Source organism: Mustela nivalis (assembly GCF_964662115.1).
Source record: "Mustela nivalis genome assembly, chromosome: X".
NCBI classification, from domain to species: domain Eukaryota; kingdom Metazoa; phylum Chordata; class Mammalia; order Carnivora; family Mustelidae; genus Mustela; species Mustela nivalis.
In genome coordinates, this window is record NC_139040.1 from 91785442 (window position 1) to 91802118 (window position 16677).

Here is a 16677-nt window from a genome sequence, read left to right on the forward strand (position 1 = left end):
AAGATTGTTTCATTGCACAGAATATGGCCTATTTTGGTGACTGTTCCATGTGCATTTGAGAAGAATCTGCTGTTCTTGGTCGAAGTACTCTATAAAAGTCAGGTCCAACTGTTTAATAACATTTTTCAAGTCCTCTATATCCTTACTGATTTTCTGCCTACAATGTAGACAGCTTGCAATCATGTAACTCCCTTTGCCCTTCCCCCTTTTGTTCTGGTTGTCGTATGTATTACATCTTTATACATTGAAAACATTAACACAATAGTGACATTTTTGCTAGGAACAGTTATTACTAGTCTGAAGAAGTTAAGAGGAGAAAAATAGTCTTTTAAATTTACCCAGATATTTACCATTCTTGTTTTTCTTCCCTCCTTCTTGAAGTTCCAAGTTTCTTTCTGGTGTTGTGTTTATCATTTCTTGCACAGCCCATCTGCTATTGACCTATTGTCTTCATTTCCCATCATCTGAGAATGTCTTTATTTTTAAAGACTTTATTTATTCATTTGAGAGACAGAGCATGAGTGGGGGGAGGGGCAGAGGGAGAAGGGCAAGCAGACTCCCCGCTGAGTGTGGAACTCAACACGGGGCTCCATCCCAGGACCCTGAGATCATGACCTGAGCCGAAGGCAAAGGCTTAACCCACTGAGCCACCCAGGCACTCATTGGGTTCATTTCTGAAAGTCATTTTTACTGATTGGAATTCTGGATTGACTGTTATTCTCAGCACTTCAAAATGTTGTCTCACTGTTTTCTGGCCACCATATTTCTGACAAGAAATTTATGGAATTTGTACTGTTTTTCTCTTGTGAATAATGTGGGGGTTTTTATAATTTGATTTGTGATATTTCTTGGCAATTCTTGAGTCTGTTAACTTATGTCTTTCACCCAGATTTGGGGGAGTTTTGGTCCTTATTTCTTCAATATTTTTCCTTGCCAATATCATCCCCTGAGACTCCAGTAGCATAAATATTAGACCTTTTAATATTGTCTAAGAGGTCCCTGAAGTCCTCCTCCCATTTTTCAATATTTTTCTCTTTGTTCTTCAAGTTAAATAATTTTTATTGATTTAGCTTCAGATTCACAGATATTTCCCCCATCATATCTATTTTACTATTGAACACATCTGGATAATTTTTTATTTCAAATGATACATTTTGGGGTCCTAGAATTTCCAATTGGTTATTTAAAAAACCACTATTTTATTTTTTATTTTTAAAAATTTTATTTATTTATTTGACAGAGACACAGCGAGAAAAGGAACATAAGCAGGGGGAGTGGAAGAGGGAGAAGCAGGCTTCCCAATGAGGGGCTCGATCCCAGGACCCCGGGACCATGACCTGAGCCGAAAGCAGACACTTAACAACTGAGCCACCCAGGTGCCCCAGCACTATTTATTTTTAAAAAATAATCTCTCTGCCCAATGTGGGGCTCAAACTCACAACCCCAAGAGCAAGGATCACAATGCTCTCCCAACTGAGTGAACCAAGCACTCTGGAAAGCAGATCCTTATACTATCTGAAGATCTTTCCCCAGAATATGTGGTCTCTCAGCTCTTTGGGAGTTTTATCTGAATTAAGATTTATTTTAACTATTTGGGCACCTGTGACACAGAATTTGAGAACTCTGGTGTGTGTGTGTGTGTGTGTCTGTGTGTCTGCGTCTGCCCAGTAGGTGAGGTCTCCGAGAACCTTTGATTTCTGTGTCCCATGACATGAGATCCCTATGTTGTTCGGGGTATATTTGAAGCCTCTGTTCCTTTGGGGAGTATCAGTCCTGAGATGTGATGTTTTTGACTTATTAAGGTACTGTTTCTAGTGACTACAGTCCCTGAGCCATTTATCCCAAGCCAGTATCCCAAGAAATGAGATCTCTAAGGTTTTTGTAGCTTGTGTATTTGTGTGTGAAATCTCTGAGCTGTTTTGGTGTTTGTCTTAGGATGCAAATTCTCAAAAACAATTTTGGCATCTGTCTTGCATGGTATGAAGTTCCGGAACTGTTTGGGGTAACTTTTAGGCGTGATGCTTTTGTTCTTTTTGGAAAAATCTCACTTCCAGGGCTGATATCTGATTCATTCAGGGTCGTGTGATTAATCGGGGTATTAGTTATCTGGACTGTTCATCAGTCTAGGGCATGGGCTATGTGGTCTCTGGAACATTAGGGAGTCTGTGTATCAGGGTACAAGGTCTCTGGGATATACATAGATCTGGGGCATACATTTTCAGAGCTGTAGAGATCTGTGGCAGGGTGTGAAGTCACTGGGATGGTTTGTGGTTGTTGTCCCAGTGAATGAGATCACTTGAAGTGTTTGGGGTCTATTCCCCAGGGTTGGAATATGACATTTTAGAGATTGTGTGGACCAGACTGTGGGGGTACACATGCTTAGTAGCTCCATGCCTTATCATAGGTGGTGTCTGAGTTCTTTTGGGATATGTGTCCAGGGTATAAGATCTTGAAATTTTATGCCTTTTTTTCTCAAGGGTTCGAGGTATTTGAACTGTGTGTAGGATTTTGTCCCAGAGCGTGAGGTACCTGAGATGTTGGGATTGGGGGCTCTGTCCCAAGGTATGAGGTCTCTGAGTGGCTTTGAATTACTATGTCCCTGGGTGTGTTCACCATGTGAACTATTGGAGGTGGTCCTGTGTCTGTGTCCTAACATTTGAGGTTCCTGTGTTTCTCTAGATTATGTTCATTCATGGCATGAAGATCATAATTTTTTTTTTTTAGTCTGTGTCCAGGGAGTGAAGTCTCTTAGCATTTTGGGGACCTGAGCTCTCTGAAGGGTATGAGGTGTATGAGTTCTTTTGGGTCTGTGTTCCGTGCCATGAAATCCCTGTGTTTTGGGGGGGTATGTTCCAGGGTTTGAAGTCTTTCACGTTTTTGACAGTTTCTGTATAAGTGTGTGATGCCTCTGACCTATGCATGGTCTAGTCATAGGATGTTAGGTCTCAAAATTTTATCATGTTTGTGTCTCAGGTAGGAGGTTTCTTTGTTAATTGATTTCTATGTAGTCCATGAGCTATTTTGGAGCCTGTTCAAAATCTATCAAGAGAGGAGTTTCTGATTAGTTCTGTGGTCTATGTTCAAGATGTGAGACATCTGAGCTCTTTCATTTTTTATTTATTTTTAAAAGATTTTATTTATTTATTTGAGACAGAGAGAGGGGGGAATGAGCAGTATCAGGGGCAGAGCAGAGGAAGAGGGAGAAGCAGACTTCCCGCTGAGCAAGGAATCCAATGCAGGACTTGATCCCAGGACTCTGGGATCATGACCCAAGCCGCAGGCAGACGCCTAACTGAGCCATCCAGGCGCCCCTGGCATCCGAGCTCTTTGAGTAACTGGCAACTGTTGGCAGACTCCAAGGATTATTTTGGGGGTCTGTACCCCAGAGTATGATAGCTCTGAGTTCAGGGTTTTGTTTTTGCTTTTGTTTTCTGGATCTGAATCCTGAAACGTGAGATCTGTGAGCTCATGGACATCTCTGTTCATGGCATGAGGTTTCTGAATTGTTCTACGACATGTGTCCAGGATGTGAAGTCTCTCTCCTGTTTTGGGTTCTGTGACACATGATGGAAATTCTGAGCCACCTGGGGTATGTTTCCAGGTGTGAAGAGTCTGTTCCTGTTGATAGTCACTGTCAAGGTTATGATGTATCTGACCTCTGTTTCCAAGGGGTGGAGTCTCTGGGCTCTTTAGCCATCTGTGTGACTGTGTGAGATCACCATTCATGGATCTGGGTTCTGGAGCCTGAGACTTCTGAACTCTCTGGGAGTCCAGAGTGTCATGTCCTCTGAATTGTTTTGGTTAGCTCTCAGGGGATAAGATCACTGAGGTACTTACTACTTATGCTCCACAGGGAATTTTTGAGCCATTTTGGGGTGTGTATTCTAGAAAAAGAACTGTCAGAGCTGTCTTGGGCTTGTGTCCACTTCTGAAGGTTTCTGGGGCGTGTGACAGCATGTGAGATCTCTTTGTTTTTGAGTCCTTCTGTTCTCACTTTGTCTGTGAGGTTAGGCGGGAGTTGCCGGGGAGTGGGAGGGTGGAATGGAGTGGTCAGTGTCCAGAGGTTAAGGCCGTAGAATTGTCCTGTGCTGTGCTCAGAGTCGGAGCTTTCTGAGCTCTTTGGGACACTGTGACTCAGGGTAGGAGGTGTCTACAGTGTTTCTAGGTCATTGTTCCAGACTATGAAGCCTCTGAGCTCCTTGGGGCCTCGCATCCAGTATATGAGGCTTCAGAATTGTTTAATGTTCTGTGTCCAGAGGTGTGAGATTTTTATCATTTTGGAGTCTGGTACCACAGAAGGAGATTGCTGAGGTGTTTTTATTTCTTTTTTTTTTTTTTAATTTTTATTTATTTGACAGAGAACACACGTAGGCAGAGAGGCAGGCGGGGGCGGAGGGAGCAGGCTCCCCGCTGAGCAGAGAGTCCAATGTGGGACTTGATCCCAGGACCCTAGGATCATGACCTGAGCTGAAGGCAGAGGCTTTAACCCACTGAGCCACTTAGGCACCCCAATTTCTTTTTGCCTCAATGAATGTTTTCTACATTGGGGGTGGGGTTGTCCTTCCCTCAGCATGGGCAGTGTTTCAACTCTTTGGGGATGTGGGTCCAGGGCTGAATGTTTCTGAACTTTGTGGGAGTCTCCCTCAAGGGTGTGAGACCTCGAATCTCTTGGGGGTCTAATTCCCATTATGTGAGATCTTGGAGACATTTGGCAGGTGTTTCCAGGAGTGAGGCCTTTGACATTTGTGTGGGTCTTGGTTACAAGAAGGTCTTTTATTTATTTATGGGTATATTTCCCAGAGTCTGACATCTCTGAGGTATTTCTGTGAGCGCATATGACGTGCTGTGATGCCGCTGAGCTGCTTCAGGGTCTGGGTCCTGACTCAGAGGTATCTGAGCTGTCTGGGGGTCTGTATCCCAGGACTTGTGATCTCTGAACTGTTTGGGGCCTGTATCTGTTTCAGACTTTGTATTCCATGGTGTGGTTTCTCTATCCTCGTAAGGATTACTTTCTTGAGTGTGATGTCCCTGCCTTATTTGGGGTCAGTTTCTAGTGATTTATGGGGATGTGTCACAAGGTATGGCATCTCTGTTCTCTTTCTCTCTCCAATATCTGGAATGCTTTAGAGGTCAGTGTCTTGTCTGTAAAGTCTATGGGGTGTTGGGTATCTGTGTCTGGAGATCTGTGAATGGTTTTGGGTTCTTGGCCTTAGTGGGCAAGTTGTTCCAGCTCATGTAGCTCCCAAGTTCCATTGATGTGAAGTTTTTGAGTAATTTGGGGTTTGTTTCCAGGCATGAAGTTTCTGATCTTTTTGGTGGTCTCCATTCCAGCAAGGGATGTATGTTATCTATTAGGATCTGTTTCCTGGTAGCAAGGTCACTTAGCTATATTGGTGTCTCTTTTCTTTTCTTCTTCTTTTTTTTAATGGGGCACCTGGGTGGCTCAGTTGTTAAGCATCTGTCTTTAGCTCAGGTCATGATTGCAGGGTCCTGGGATTGAGCCCTTCTTCAGGCTCCCTGCTCAGCGGGGACCCTGCTTCTCCCTCTCCCACTCACCCTGCTTGTGTTCCCTCTCTTGCTGTCTCTCTCTCAAATACATAAATAAAATCCTATTAAAAATAAAATATTAGGGGCACCTGGGTGGCTCAGTGGGTTAAAGCCTCTGCCTTCGGCTCAGGTCATGATCCCGGGGTCCTGGGATCGAGCCCCACATCAGGCTCTCTGCTCAGCAGGGAACCTGCTTCCTCCTCTCTCTGCCTGCCTCTCTGCCTACTTGTGATCTGTCTGTCAAATAAATAATAAATAAAATCTTTAAAAAAAATAAAAAATAAATAAAATAAAATATTAACAATTTATTCATTTGTGAGAGAAAGAGAAAGGGAAAGAGAGACAGAGATGGAGAGAGAACACACATGGGGGGCAGAGGCAGAGGGAGAAGCAGACTCCCCACTGAGCAGGGAGCCCCATGTAGGGCTTGATCCCAGGATTCTGGGGTCATGACCTGAGCCAAGGGCAGACGTTTAACCGACTGACCCACCCTACCACCCAGCCCTCAGTGTCCCTTTCCCAAGGTGTCTGCGTTTTTGCGTGTCATTTTTTTGAGCGTCTGTGTTCTTGAGTATCAAGTCTTTTAGGATATTTGGGGTTTGTTTCTAGGGTCTAAGGTCTTTGATCTATATATTTGTTTAACCTGTATGTCAAGTTGTAAGGTCTCTGAAAAGTTTCTAGGTCTGCATCCAAGGTACAATGTCTCTATTGTGAACTCCATGTCGCAGATTTTGGGGCATCTGAGATGTTTGGGGACATTGGTTATAGAGTTTTAAGTCTCTGTACTGTTTTGGAAACTTTCTTCCAGGGTGTGGAGTCTCTGAGTGTTTGAATGTTCCTAAGTATAAAATCTCATAAGCTCTTTAAAGACATTTCCAGAGTCTGAGGTCACTAAATTATTTTTAGTGCCATGTCTTGTCCCAGCGTGTGATGTTCCTGAGTTGTTTGGGAACTTATGTGCAGAGTAACACCTTTCTGGGCTGTCTGGGGTCAGTACCCCAGGGATTGGGTCACAAGGCTCATGTTATAGTTCTTTGAGCTGTTTGGGTGTGAGGTCTTAGAATAATTTGCAGGGCTAATGCTCATCTTAACGCCTTTGAGCACTCCCCCACCCCCTGTCACTTGCTCCCCTCACCATTAACAGTATGTCCTTTAGACAGTCCCTCCAGCGGACACAGGTGTGTCACCCTCCTTGTTTGTGTCCAGGCCTCTGAAATGTTTTGTGGTCTGTGTCAAGCTTGTGAGGTCTTTGCCCAGATGTTTTATATGTATCCCAGGTGGTGAGAGATCTCAGAGCTGTTTTGGGGTCTGTGTCCATGGTATGAGGTATGTAAGCTGTTTGGGGTTTTAGGTCTCACAATGAAAGGTCCCTGAAGTGCTTTAGGGTCTCAGGGTGTGAGGTTCCTGTTGCTGTTTGTAGTAGTCCGTGGCAAGAGGACGAGATCTATAAAATAACTGGTTATCTGTCTTGTTAGGTGAGTCCTTGGCACTTTTGGCCAGCCTTTGGTCAGAGTGTGAGGTCTTTAGGCTGTTCTGTGGTTTGTGTCCTTAGTGTGAGACCCCTGAACTGCTTTGGACTCTGGGTCCATTGTCTGAGGTCTCCAAACTTTTCTGTGCCCTGTGTCCAATGGTATGATGTCCCCAAGCCATCTGGGTTGTGCTTCCAGTAGTGAGGTCTCATTCTGTTTCACAGCCAGCTCGTAGTCTATGGTATAACATGAATAACCTTGATTAATTTACCCTTTACCCTTTAGTTGTTTTCTCCTCCCATTCTTGTGCACACAGACTGGTGCGTGTATATTACCGTAGAACACATATTTAGAAGCGGAACTGCCAGGTCAAAGAAGTTATTTATTCAACAAACTCCCTGTTGAGTGCCTACTGTGTGGGGGGCACTTTTAGGTGCTTGTGGAGACATGGGGGACTAGAAATACACATGCACTCTGGTGGTACCAGTGGGGAGGGATAGCCATTTTTGTTTCGATAGGTGATGCCACACAAATTCACACCTCCATCAGCGGCATCAGGAAAACGCACGCCTTTTTACCGGGCGGGGCTCTGCAGCAGGGGGTTGGGACACCTTGGCATCGTATTCAGCTAGATCATTGGGTATGGGGCTGGGACGGTCCATTGGGGGATATGTCGGGGGGAGTGTGGAATGGAGCGGGTGAAGAGAGAGAAAGACATTAGAGTCTATTTAGTTGTACAGTTGGCGTGAACTGAAGATGGAATGAAGCCTGGGGCATTGACAGTAAACACCCTTTCCTAGGCCACACACACACACACACACACACACACACACACAGGTAAGGAGGGCTTTAAGGGTGGGAAGGAAGGAAGGGTTAATGATGAGATAGTGCCGCTCTGGAACATACCATTGTATGACACGGAGACGGAACTGTCGGCTCCGGGAGGTACCACCGGGGATGAGGGTGGGGGTTGTGTATTTTGGAAGAAACCACTCTATGTGTAGGTACGTGCAAGGTTTCCCCATTCTGCTTGTGCATCAGCTGCACTCAGGATGGAGAAGGGAACGGCGCTGTCCAGACCAAAAGGAGCCCCGGGGAGGGGGATGGTAGACCCCACCCTCAGCCTAAAGCCTCCACCCATCTGGAAGCTGCCGCCACCATGATCTTACGCCGGGTTGGCTCTGAAGATTCGAATCAACAGCAGGGGTGGTGTGAGGTAGAAGGCTGCAGAGCAGTGATTGGTTCTGCAAACAAGTAGGGCGGGACCAAGCCCTATCCCAAGCGCTGATTGGTCACCACAAGACTGCCCACCCAAGCTCTTCCAGGGTACCAAGGTTTTCGGGAGTCAATGATAGGCTTCGAATGGGTCGTCTGGCTCCTTACTGCTATTGGCTGCTGAATTGGCGCAGGCGCTATGGCCCCCGCCTTGGCCTTCGCGGTTGCAGAGGCAGGGTTTTGGCTACTGGAGACCATAAGTTCGAATCCCGTCTGGGAACTTCAGTTTGCGCACCTGTAAAGAAGCTGGCATTATTGGCTAGCACAGAATGTGTCGGGTAACCTTTTCTCTTCTCTTCTACCTGTTCTTATTCTTTTAAAAACAATGTTTATTGTGTCCCATTATATTGATTTCAGGACCCACTCACTGTTCACAGCAGCACTGAGAAAAATTCTTCCCTGGGGTTCCTGACATCTGTGTTTCAGGCTACCTGTAGGTCTGAGTTCTGCAGAGAAGGTTCAAGGTGATCTTATGATCCTCCTCTAGGACATCCCCTCTTCCCTGCCCCCCACAGGATGACTTGGAGGCTTCCTGCCCCCACTCTGTACCAGGCCTAACTAAGGGTGTGTGAAGGTGTCTGTGTGTTTGTGGAGGAGTAAGGAGAGGGGGTGGGCTGTGTGGCATAGAAAAGGGGGAATTTCGAAGGGGCAAGATCTAACTCCAAGGATAAACTTTTTAATGATGGGATTTTAGGCATCCGGCAGGGGAGGGGTATGCCTGAGTGTAGGTAGGTAGGAGGAAAGTGGTTCTGAAGTCAGGTCAGCTCACAGCCCGGGTCGCTACTGCAGGCTGCTGGCAATGTGGAGGTCTGTGTCACAGAGATTCAAGTCTTCCAGGTGTTCGTGGGTTTCTGCCTCAGGGTGAGAAGTCTCTAAGCTGTTTGTGGGGGGGGGTCTTTGTCTCAGAATGTGCAGGAGGTTTTTTGCTTTTTCTTTAAAATTGATTTTCCTTTTTCTTGGCACTTCTCTGACCACTGGAGGGGCTCCATACTGTTTTCTGAGCTTGTTGGCAAAATGTGTTTCTTAAAGTTTACAAAATGTAAATTCCCTTTTACATCTTTTAATCTTTTTTCATTTAAAAATATTTTTAAATCATTTTATAGACTTAGAATTGCAAAAAGAGTGCAGAGGTCCTATATACCCTTAGCCCTGTTTCCCCTAATATAAAGAACTTGCGTAACCATTGTATGACTTCAGAACCAGGAAATGGATACTGTTGTTCCTGAGCCATTGTTCACCTGCTTCGTGTCTATGGCCAAGGTGTGAAATAGCTGAGCTTTTTGGACCAGGGCTCTCTTGGGTTCTGTGTCCCTACTGTGATGTCTCTGAGCATTTGTTGCATGTTTCTGAATACTAGGTCTTATTTCCTTGCTGATTTCTGTCCCAGAGAATTATATATTTGACCTATTAGGGTCTCTTCTGGACATATCTTCTCTGAGCTGTTTAGGCTTCTGTGTTCAGGGTGGGAGATCTCTGAGCACTTTGGGGGTCTAAGTTCAAAGCTGTGTGTACCCCCAGCCAGTTTTTATTGGTCTTTGTCAGAGATAATGAGATCACTGGATACTTTTGTAATCTGTGTCTGGGGCAGGATTTCCCAAACTGAGCACTATGAACATCTTGGACTGGAAAATTCTTTGTTATGGAAGGCATTGTAGGATATTATACTAGTTTGCTAGGGCTGCTATAAAAAAAATACCACAAACTGGGAGGGCTTAAGCAACAGAAATTCATTGTCTCACAGTTCCAAAGGCTGGAAGTCTGAGATCCAGGTGTTGGTAGGTTTCTTTCCTTCTGAGGGCTGAGAAGGAGAATCTGTCCATGCCTCTCCCCTAGCTTCTGGTAGTTTCCTGGCAGGCTTTGACATTCCTTGGCTTCTGTTGCATCGCCCTGATTTCTTCCTTCATTTTCACATGGTGTTCTGTGCGTGTGTATCTGTGTCCAAATGCCCCTTTTTAAATAAACACATCAGTCATATTGGCTTAGGGGCCCACTGTATTCCAGGAATATGACCTTGTTCTTACATCTGCAGTGGCCCTGTTTCCAAATAAGGTCATATTCTGGAGGTCCTAAGGATTAGGACTTCAACATATGAATTTGAGTGGGGAGAGGTATAAATCAATCCATAAAAGATGTTTAGCATGGGCAAGAAAGGAAAGAGGGAGGAAAGAAGGGAGGAGACCCCAACACCCAGAGTTGTTCCAGTACTTACAGCTAAGCCGTGTCATCCTCCTGTTAGACATAACTAGCCTCAAAGAACACTAACCTCAGACAAGCTTACTCTGAGACCACGATAAAATGAGACAAAGCAAAGCTACTTTATTATGTTGTCTAAGCACAGACAAAAACCTGTCTTTGCACCACCTACAAGGTACCAAACATCCCCCTCTCTCCGTTAAAATGAGTGACTGCTCCTTTTTTTTTAAACATCAAATTCAGCTTTGTCCTTACTATAGTCTGCCCTCACTAGAGATAAGATTTATTGAGATACCCAGTCATGAAAACTGCCCTCACTTTCTGACAGTGTCCAATCTAGAAGGAGTCCCCCTTCTTTAGAGCCTCCCCCAAACCACTTAACTGAAACCCAGATCCTGTCATTGGCTCTTTTTTTTAAATTAAAAAAAATTTTTTTTTAAGTAATCTCTGCACCCAAGTGGGGCCCGAACTCACAACCCTGAGATCGAGAGTCACATGTTCTTCTGACTGAGTCAGCCCCTAAATGGTTTTTCCCGGACACCCTCTTACTGAGATGTCTCTTGGCTCCTGCGGTATGCGTTCTCCCTCACAGAAATGAATAATGAACCCTACTTGTTCAACTATAGGTATGTTCCTGGGGGGCCGCTGACAAGTGGCATCCCTGATCTCTACCCACTCTTTGCCAATAGCACCTCTCCCCTTCTAGTGGTGACAACCACAGTGTCCCTAGGTACTGCCAGATGTTCGTTGTGGGGGGCAAGTTGACAATTTGGGGCAGGTTGGCCTCTTTGTCTGAAGTTCGTGGTGTTTTCTGAGAAGCATTTGGGTCCAATTTCTCAGGATGTGAAGTCACTGGTCTGTTTCAAGGTCTCTGCTCCAGTGTTTGGAAACCCCAAGCTCTTTGGGGTGTTATATAAGGAATGAGTGATCTTGTCACCTGCCAAAATTCGGACGTCTTGGGCACACACACGTTGTCCTGGTTCTATAGTCATGTGATTGGTAGTGGACTCCTCCCCGGGGACTCACAGCTATCCCAGCTCTCTTGTCAAGACTGGGAAATACAGGTGGCTACTTCCTTCAGAACCTCTGTCTTGCCCTTTTTTCTGGAGGTCACAGAGTCTCCCTTGATACCGTTTGTGGAGATCGTGTTGTGGAGAGTTGGTGGTTTGTGGTTCCAGAGCAGTGAGAGCCCTGTCTTGGGAATCACATAGCTCAGATGGACATTGGAATCAGGCCTCATCCACACCCAGTACACATGGGTATTTGGAGCCTGGTAGAATCTGTTTCAGAGCCTGGAACCCCCAAGTCCTGGCTGGGTGGCAGGAGAGTCCAGCTTTTTGGAGCATCTTTCTAAACCTTAATTTGACCTACTGAAGTTTTGCAAGACCTCTCTGAGTCAGGAGGACAGTGTCAGACAGTCCGCACACCTGCACTCTCTTGATTTCAGCTCCCTCCCCGCCTAATCACACATCCCTTCTGAAAGCCAAGTTCAGGGCTGGGGGAAAGGGATGAAATCTAGGTGAATGCCATCTCTGGCCAGGGGACCAGTGTGAGTCTAAGACTGTCTCAGTTGGAACATGGGTGTCATGTGCACATGTTGCTTAATATAAATGTCTGTTGGGTTCAATAAAGAGGAAATATTCTCCAGAATTGTGTTTCCATCTCTAGTAAACCCCCAGTTTTACTTCAGCTGTTCCTTTGAGGACATACATAATAGGTTGTATGTCATGAGGCAAAGGTGCACAGGGAGAAAAAAACATTGTTCTTCCTGTGAAAACTGTAATTCCAGTTATAAGAGAGACAGGTTTATACTTTTTTTAGAGAGGGAGAGAGGGGATGGGGGAGGGTCAGAGGGAGAGAGAGAATCTCAAGCAGGTTCCATGCCCAGCATGGAGCCCCGTGTGGGACTCAAACTCACAGCCCTGAGATCATGACCTGAGCTAAAATCAGGAGTTGGACACCTAACCAACTGAGCCACCAAGGCGCCCCCAGGTTTGTACTTTTATGCAAGAGGCAGGGCCTGAGCTCTGGAGAGAGGCTGTGGGGGAGGGCGCAGGGCCTTGGTGAGTCAAAGAAGTCATAAGAGAAGTCAAAAAATAGTTTGTATCTTTTTTTTTTTTAAGTAGGCTCCATGCCCAGCATGGAGCCCAGTGGCAGGGCTCGAACTCACAACCTTGGGATCAAGACCTGAGCTGAAATCAAGAGTCAGACGTTTCACTGATTGAGTCATCCAGGCACCCCCTGCCCAGAATAGTTTGAACTAAATGAAAATGAAAAATAAAACTTAACCATGTTCGTGGGATGCAGCAAAGCAGTACTTACATAGAGGAACGTTTTAAAGGCATTTGGCTTCTGTCTTGCTCTTTCTTGGACCATTTGCTCCAGGGGAAGGCAGCCACCATGCTGTGAGGACTCTCAAGCAACCATATGGACAGATCTGTGTACCAAAGAACTCAGGCACCCCAGCCAAAGCCATCACCAAATTGCCAGCAATGTGAGGGATCTGGATCGGAAGCCAAGCTTCCGGCCCCACTCGAGCCTTCTGATGACTGCAGCCTGAGGGACTCAAAGCCAGAATCACGCAGCTAAGCTGCTCTTGAATTCCTGACTCCAGAACTGTGTGAGATGATTGGTGTTTTCTGTTGTGCTAAATTGCTAAGTTTTGGTTCATCAGTGGCATTTCTGAGCTCTATGAGGCTCTCTGTCGAGAGTTTGAGATTTCCGAGCTTTTTGTGACCTGTATCCATATTTGTCTGGGTATTTGGGGCATTCCCTTTGTCAAATTTGTAGGTCTCTGATCTCTTTGAGGGGGGGCAGTCTCTATGTGTTTTTAGGCCTCTAAACTATTTGGGGATCTGTGCCTCAAAGTGTGGGGATTCTGGGCTGTTTGGGGTTCATGCCCAGAATGTGATCATAACTGTTTAGAATCCTTAATCCCGGGGTATGTTGTCTTTGAGATACCTAGTACTTGGGTCTGGAATCTGAAGTCTCCGAGTTCCCTTGCAGTCTGTGCTGTAGGTATGAGGTGTTCTGGGTGTCTCGGTGTTCACAGCCATGGACTCTTTGGAGGATCGTGTTTGGAGGATCCCTTTGGTTCTGTGAAGTGTGTGGAGTTTTAAGTCCCAGGAAGAGATAACACGGAGGTGACTGGAATCTGCATTTAGGCTGATCAGTGCTGGAGCGGTGCAGGCCAGTGAGTCCCCGTGTATAACATCTCCACTGTGTTCAAAGAGTCAATGTCCAGATACTGATATTTCTGGAACCGAGGGCAGGGGAGATCTGTGTTTCAGGGTATCAGCCCTCGGAACTGTTCATGGGTGTATGTCCCAAGATATGAAGTTCCTGAGTTGTTTGTAGGTGTGTGTCCCAAATGTGTGGGGTCCCTTGACCTGCTCACAGCTCTGTGTTGCAATTTATCAGGTGTCTGTTCACTGGCGTATGTACCAGGGTGCAAGGTAGCTGAACTCTCAGACTGTGTGTACACAAGATTATGAGGTCTCTGATCTGTTTGGGTGTGTGGTTCCCAGGACCAGAGATTTTTTTGTGGGGGTATATATTCCAGGATGTTCTTTAATCTGTGTGGATGTGTATGTCCTGGGTGTGAGGTTTCAGCTCCATGGGTTTATGCTCTAATGGTATAAAGGGTTCTGATCCACTTATGGGTATATGTCCCAGGCTCTGAGGTCTCTGATCTGCTTCTCATTGTATATCTCAGGATGGGAGATCTCTCTTCTGGATGCAGGTCAAGGATATGAGGTCTGTGATCTGTTTTTGGTTTTATGTCCCGGGATGTTAGCTCTCTGGTCTCTAGGGGATATATGTGCCAATGCATGAGCATGCTGACATGTTTGTGGATATATTTCCCAATACACACAGTCTCTGAGGTCTCTGTGGATATATTTTCCTGGTTGGTATATCTCTGAGCTCTTTCAGTTATGTTTTCTGGGGCTGGGAGCCCTCTGGTCCATTCGTGGGGTGCATGTTGCAGGATATAAGGACTGTTCTGTCTGAGGGTGTGTGTCCCAGAGTGTGAGGTCTCTGCTGTGTTTGTGGGTGTGGTTCCCAAGATATAAGTTCCCTGAACTCTGTGGGTGTATGTACCAGAAAATGAAATACATGGTCTGTTTGTGAGTGTATGAGGTCTCAGAGCTGTCTATCCCTTTGTATGTCTCAGTGTAGGAGGTCTGTCTTCATGAGTATAGATCAAGGGTACCAGTTTTTTGATAATTTTGTGTTGGCATTTCCCAAGGAGTGAGGTCTCTGAGCTATTTGGAGTGGGGGGAGTATAATGTGAGTTCTCAAGTATGTTTGTGGCTGTATGACCCAGCATATAGGTCTCTGAACTCTTTGGGTGTTTATGGTCCATGGTTTGAAGTCCCTGAGCTCTTTGCTGATGTATATCGCAAGGTCTGAGGTCTCTGATCTATTTGTTGTTATATACTAGTATGTGAGTCTGTCTTTATTGGTGTATGTCAAGGTCTGTTTGTGAGTATATCTCTCGGTGTATGAGGTCCCCGATCTGTTTCTAGGTATATGTTCCAAAGTAAGAAGTCCTTGATATGTCTCTGTGTGGAAGGTCTCTGATCTTCGGATAATTGCATTAGGACCTAGAGGTCTTTCACCCCTATGGTTATAATTCCCAGGTATCTTGTCTGTGTTGTTTGTGGCTGTATGTCCTAGAATGTCATGTCTGCATTGTTTCTGCAACGATGTCCCCTCCTTGTGAGGTCTCTGATCTCTTTGTGGTGTATTCATCAGAAGGGGGGATCTCTGATAGTGTTTGTGGGTATATGTCCCAGAGTGAGAGGTCACTGATGTTTGCACATGTAAGCCGCAGGATTTGAGGTCTGTGATATGCTTGTCACTATAATTATCAGCATGTGAAGGGTCTTTCATGGGTGCATGCCAAGGGTGTAAGTTTTCCAGTATATTTGTGCTTCTGTGAACACGGGTGTGAGGTCTCTTATTCGTCTGCAGGTGTATGTCTCAGTGTGTGAGGTCTGTGAGGTCCTTTTGGGTTTGCATCCCATCGTGTGAGGTCTCTGAGCCGGTTGGGGGCTTATTTACTGAGCTATGAGGCGTGTCTTTTTATCATTAGCTGTTCTGGGATGTGAGCAAGACCTGTGACTATTTATCATTGTATGTCTTGGGATGTGAGGTCTCTTGCGTGGGTGTACATAGAACGTGTAAGATCTTTGATCCGTTTATGGTTATATGTCCCTGGGTGTGAGGTCTCTGATCAGTTCATGGAGTTAATTCTTACAAACGGAGCAGCAATGTCAGGTTCTAAGTGCCCCTATCCCACCATGCATGATGTGATGTCTCTGATCTTTTTGAGGGGGCGTGACCCACAGTGTGAAGTACTCATCTGTTCCTTGTGTGTTTCCCCAACATGTGAGGTCTCCCACGTGGGTGAGGGTGTATGTCCCATGGCGTGAGGCCACTTACTTATCTGCAGGTATATTCCCAAGAGAGGAGCTCTTTCCTCTCTTTTGAGCAGTAGGGCCCAATTTGAGAGTAAGGTCTGATCTGGTTTTGCAGATTCTCAGGATGTAAGGGTCCTAGCTGTTTGTGCTTATACGCCCCAGGATGTAAGTTCTCTGATCACTTGTGGATGTACATCCCAGAATCCATTTCTTTTTTTTTTTCTTTTTTAAAAAAGTTTTTATTTGTTTATCTGAGAGAGAGAAAGATCATGTGCAGCAGGCAGAGGGAGAAGAAGAAGCAGGCTCCCCACTGACCAGGGAGCCCCAAGCGGTACTCAATCCCAGAACCCTGGGATCATGACCTGAGCCGAAGGCAGCCGCTTAACCGACTGAGCCACCCAGGCATCCCCAGAATATGTTTCTTTAGTTTTTACTGGTATGTGTCCCAGGTTGTAGGTTCTCCGACCTCCTGGGGTGGGGTTATTTGCAAGAGTTGAGGTTTCTGATTTGTTTGTGGGTGTATGTCCTAGAATGTGAAGTCCTAGATCTTTTAGGGTATGTATGCCCAGAGTGTAAGGTTTCTGACCTTTCTGTGGTTGTGTTTATGCTGTGAGGTTTCTTCTGTGTTCCTTCCTGTATGTGTCAGTATGTGCCATCTGGTCATGAATCTTGTCAAGGATGTAAGTTCCCTGATCTGTTTGTTGTACACCCCAGGACATAAAGTTTCTGATCTGCTTGGTGGTAAGTGTCCCAGTGCATGAGATGTC

General features: G+C 45.6%; 1 long non-coding RNA gene across 2 annotated transcripts in view; it reads left to right on the forward strand.

The window, feature by feature from the left end:
* Positions 1-8077: 8077 nt before the first annotated feature.
* The window catches only part of LOC309856711, a 35872-nt gene continuing 27272 nt past the window's right edge, over positions 8078-16677 (forward strand). Inside the window, exon 1 of one of the 2 annotated variants that reach the window (XR_014307324.1) lies at positions 8078-8569. This is a non-coding gene — a long non-coding RNA (uncharacterized lncRNA). The remainder of the gene's footprint in view (positions 8570-16677) is intronic. The other variant, XR_014307325.1, reaches the window with a different exon arrangement.